Source organism: Sorex araneus, chromosome 1 (assembly GCF_027595985.1).
Source record: "Sorex araneus isolate mSorAra2 chromosome 1, mSorAra2.pri, whole genome shotgun sequence".
Lineage (NCBI taxonomy): Eukaryota > Metazoa > Chordata > Mammalia > Eulipotyphla > Soricidae > Sorex > Sorex araneus.
This window is the reverse complement of record NC_073302.1, coordinates 380,647,819-380,653,479: the sequence shown is the minus strand read 5'-3', so window position 1 is coordinate 380,653,479 and position 5,661 is coordinate 380,647,819. Positions and strand designations below refer to the sequence as shown.

The 5,661-nt window shown below is 36.0% G+C and overlaps 1 pseudogene; it reads left to right on the top strand.

The window, feature by feature from the left end:
• The first annotated feature begins 4,526 nt into the window (after window positions 1–4,526).
• On the top strand, window positions 4,527–4,677 carry LOC129401085 (U1 spliceosomal RNA; annotated as a pseudogene).
• Window positions 4,678–5,661: the final 984 nt, after the last annotated feature.

Sequence of the window (5,661 nt, the reverse complement as noted above, 5' to 3'; positions counted from 1 at the left end):
TGTCAATATAAATCAACAGTAATCAAGAGTGATATTGGTGAATGATACAGAACAATATATATGTGTAAATATATAAATATATATATATACAGTCCCATGACAGGTTTCTTAATAGACTCAACTGATACTTGACAAAAGAGTTGAGACAATTTAATGAAATAAATAAAATATAATAGAGTAATGACAATGTTCTCAGCAAATAGTGTTAAAATAATGGACATTAAATATAAAAATAAATTCAAAGACAAACCAGACATTCTTCACAAAAATTTACTAAAAATTCACCATAGAGCTTCATACAAAACTGCAAAAATATCAAATCGGTAGACTATAAAAGGGTGGAAAAATTCTAGATGGCATTGGGTGTGGCAGTTGTAATGTCAAAGATCTGATACATTAAAAATGATGGTTAAGATAGATTTTATAATTTTTTAATTTACATAACTTTAAATTACATAAATAATTTTAATTTAAATGTGGGGCACTCTCCACACGTTCAGTCAAGCCTCATGCATGGGGGAGCTAGCGGAGAAATCCAGGTGTGTGGGACCCAGGGCCAAGATCTCCAAGGCTGCTTGGATTGGGACTGGGACTCTTCTACCCAGATGCCCCAATTTCCAGTAGCTAGGCAGTCACACCTACAAACTGCCCCTGGTATTGTGTAATCCCATCAATGACCAACATCCAGAGACTATAAAGCTCCCAGAAGACATCTTATAGCCTAGTTCTCCCTCTTGGAGATCCTGACAAACTACCAAGAGTCTATTGCCCGCTCGGGAGACCCTGGCAATTTCTACATGGTGTATCAATATACCAAATACAGTAACAAATATATACATACCTCTCGGAGATCCTGGCAAGCTACCAAGAGTATCAGGCCCGCAAGGCAGAGCCTGGCGTATTCAATATGCCAAAAACAGTAACAATAGATCTCATTCCCCTGACCCTGAAAGAGCCTCCAATCTTTGGGAAGACAAGGAGAGGCTGCTCAAATCTCAGGGCTGAGTGTAATAGAGATGTTACTGGTGTGTCCTTGAGTAAATCGACAAACAATGGGATGACAGTGATACAGTGATACAGTGATATAACTTTAAATAAACATCTATTCCTAGTAAAGGAAACATCGAGGTATTGAAAATATGAGCTCCAGATTGTGGGAAAATATTTTCAAAAGACATAGAAGATAAAAGGCCATCTAAATTATATTTTAAGAAACTTAAAAATCAGGCTGAAAGATAATACAAGTAGTGGGGCATTTGCCTTGCATGCAGCTAACATGCAATGGGTTTGATCCCTGGCTTCCCATATGGTCCCCCAAGCACTGCCAATAGTAATTCCTGAGTGTAGAGCTAGGAGTAAGCTCTGAGCATCACTGAGTGTGACCCCAAAAGCAAAGCTATTTAATTCATTCATTAAGCAGTTTTCTTAAATAAAAAGAAACTAAAAATATCAACTCTAAGAAAAAAAATATGTAAAATAGACCAAAGATCTAAACCAAAGAAGACCTACAGATGGCAAATAAACCATAAAATTTTCCCTGCACTTTGTGACTTCAAGGAAAAGTGAACAACAAAGTCATACCTTTACAGACAAATTACAATGGTCAAAGTCCCAGACTTTATTGTGAACTGAACATTAGAGAACATGGAAAATAATATTGTTATATGTGCTAATGAAATGAACATATGTTACTTTTTTGAAGTCAACACTTCTAAATGTCCATGTGTTATATAAAAGTATAGTGTGTAATAGTCAAGCAAGCAAAACCTTGTTTTTATTTATTTATTTATTTATTTATTTTGCTTTCTGGGTCACACCCGGAGATGCACGGGGGTTACTCCTGGCTCATGCACTCAGGAATTACTCCTGGCGATGCTTGGGGGACTATATGGGTTGCTGGGAATTGAATCCAGGTTGGCCACGTGCGAGGCAAATGCCCTACCCACTGTGCTATTGCTCCAGCCCTTCGATCCCATGTTTTATATTACTTAAAATCCCTTTTCTGAAGCAAAGGAAAAGGCTAAACAAGCAAAACCACTGTAAACCTAATGTAGCCAAATCAGAAGTTTTTTCTTCTGAATGAAGGATATACATATTTATATGAAGTTTTATAATAGAAACATACTATAATAAAATAAGTTAGAGTGAAGAACTGGCCATGAATAATAGTGTAGGGTGTTTAGCCACTCAGTGTGGCTAAATTAATGTGTACTGACATCTATCAACTTATAAAATTGTTGCCTTTTTAATATATTTTTAATTTCTTTTTTAATTTGGGGGAATGTTTTCTTTTTTTGGTCATAACCAGCAGTGCTCAGCGGTTATTCCTAGCTCTGCACTCAGGGATTAGTTCTGGCATTTCTCGGGGGACTATATGGGATGTCAGGGATTGAACCCAGTTCGGCCATGTGCAAGGCAAACGCCCTACCAGCTCTACTATTGCTCTGGTCCCTGCTGTATTATTAGAGGACTATATTTTATCTTTCTCAATCTTTCACTTAGTAAACTTCTGAGTCTTTAAAACCCAATATTAACAGATATAAAAGACCATGTAGTTGTATTGTTAGTATCTTTGTTTTGAAGTATAATAAACATTTTAAGTTGTCACTTCTGAGAGTGTGGGGTGCAGTAAGTTCTTAAGTTAGGGTTTACTGAGTCAGGTAAACATATAAAAAATTATTTATGTAAGGGTCATTTGCCACTGACAAAGAAATATTTCACCACAAATTCTAATAGCCCACCCACTAACAAAATTAAATGTGATAAACTTTTAAAATTTTATTAAAATTTAAAATACAAATTTTTTTATTAGTTTTTTTTTAATTAGAGAGTCATCGTGAGGGTACAGTTACAGATCCATACATCTTTGTGCTCATGCTTCCCCCATACAAAGTTCAATAACCCATTCCTTCACCAGTGCCCATTCTCCACCACCCGTAAACCTAACATCCCTCCCCCCCTCCCCAGACCCGTCTCCCCCCACCCCACCCTGCCACTATGGCAGGGAATTCCCTTTTGTTCTCTCTCTCTGATTAGGTGTTGTGGTTTGCAATAGAGGTGTTGAGTGTCCATTGTGTTCAGTCTCTAGTCTGTATTCTACCCGCCTCACCCTTCCCCCACATGACCTCCAACCACATTTTACTTGGTGGTCCCTTCCCTGAGTTACCCAGAATGAGAGACCAGCCTCCAAGCCATGGAAACATTCTCCTGGTACTTATTTTTACTATTGTTGGGCATTAGTCTTATAGTTTATTCTTCTATATTCCACAGATGAGTGCAATCTTTCTATGTCTGTCTCTCTCTTTCTGACTCATTTCACTTAGCATGATACTTTCCATGTTGATCCACTTATATGCAAACGTCATGACCTCATTTTTTCTAACAGCTGCATAGTATTCCATTGTATAGATGTACCAGAGTTTCTTCAACCAGTCATCTGTTCTAGGGCACTCGGGTATTTTCCAGATTCTGGCTATTGTAAACAGTGCAGCGGTGAACATATAAGTGCATATGTCACTTCGACTATACTTTTTGGCTTTTCTGGGACATATTCCCAGCAGTGGTATTGCTGGGTCAAATGGGAGCTCAACCTCTAGTTTTTTGAGAATCGTCCATACTGTTTTCCAAAAGGGCTGAACTAGCCGGCATTCCCACCAGCAGTGTAGAAGGGTCCCTTTCTCCCCACATCCTCTCCAACAGCGGTTGCTTTTGTTCTTTTGGATGTGTGCTAGTCTTGGAATTTGTGTAGGCAACCTTGAATCAGCATTATTAATAGCACTGTAAAATAAAATAATAAAATCTATGTTTCCAAAGATATTTAGGGGCTGGAGCGACAGTAGGTAGGGCGTTTGCCTTGCAGGCGGCCAACTCGGGTTCGAATCCCAGCATCCCATATGCAACGCCAGGAGTATTTCCTGAGTGCAGAGCCAGGAGTAACCCCTGTGCATTACCAGGTGTTACCCAAAAAGCAAAACCAAAACTAAAACAAAGACATTTAGTTTTTCAGAAATCCTTTCAAAGTTTTTACAGCTGCTACCACTTTAAAATTGCATACTCTATGCTAAGATTCACCAGTTGACAAACACATAAACCAGTAAAGACTCAGGGAGAGACAGACATAAATAATTGCACTATTTTTCTGTCAACAAGCTAGCAGCACATACTGCAATTCTATGATATAATTATTTGATTTCTTTATACCTGAGTTTTCTTTAAATAATCATTATATTTGTGAATATTTACATAACATCTGGGAAGATATTGTCAGTTCCTTTACAAAGTTTCCCTGTTTCTGAAAATCTTATGCTAGTGTGTCCTATATTGGCATGATTAGTTAAATATTGATATGTACTTATATTATTTCCATGTCTTGCATATTGTGACTTTGCTGTATTGAATATAATGGTACAAATATCTCATTGATTTCAATCATATCATAATAAAAGAAGAACTCTTATGGTATATTAATTAAAATATAAATACTTTAGTCAGTGTGATAGATTATATGGAGATAAAAATTCAATCAAACACTTAATGTGGCAGGGGAATTACCATGATGAGGAAGATGGTTTTCCCAGGGCAAATCTTATCCATTGAACCCTCATATGTTGACCCCGGTGATTTCCATAAGTTTGGGAAACTCAACTGCATAATTTTGGGGATGGCATTCTACCCTAGGAAGTGCTCAATCATAGTTGGGGATGGCATTCTACCCTGGGAAGTGCTCAATCATAATTAAATCTAAGTTAATTAAATGGTAAAAATTAAACTGTATGAACCACCAGCCTTACTTTTAGGCTGAAGTGTTCTCACATTCTAAACAAACTTTGCTGTTATTTATTCATTTATTTATTTTGATAGACACTATAACAGGTTTTTCTACTGTGTTTTTTCTCTAATATGAAATAAAACATCCCTGAATCAAGAAGTAACTTTCTTGATTTCTATGAGAGCAGAAAATAAACAAATAGCTTTCTATAAGAGCAGAAAATAAACAAAAAAGAAATTCAGAAAACAATAAATAGTAATGAGTCCAAAAGATAATATTTTAAAAACTCAGTAAAACTGCACAGACTAAGAAAAAACACCCAAACTGGGAAAATGCAGTACAAAATGAAAATTCACAAATTAACACAAATGATATCTTCAGCGAAATGAAGAATCAGGAAAACCCTGAAATGGCTAGAGTGATAGTGCAGCAAGTAAGGTGTTTACTCACATGCATCTAATCTGGCTTGATCCCTGGCAATCCATATAGTTCTCTGAGCCTACCAGGAGTGATTTGAAAATGCAGAGTCAGGAGTAAGCCATGAGCATCACCAGATACAGCAATAAATAAAAAAAAAATTTAAAAAACAACGGAAAATCCTTCAAACATATTTCTTTTCATTCATTAGTATATATTATATCACTAAGTTGTTAGTAATGAATGATCCTCAAATTTCTGTCATAAGGCTTAGTTAAAATAATAATTTAAAGAATTTATTGATTTCACATGCCAATAAAGAAGTTCATTATATTAATAATCATCCTCGTTAAAGTTTCCTTTTAAAATATTAGACACATGTAGGGAATGTTTGTTCCATTTCAATGTAGGAAAAATGTATATATCACTGATAAATGACAAATATTAACACTTTTTTAGAAATGATGAATAAATTC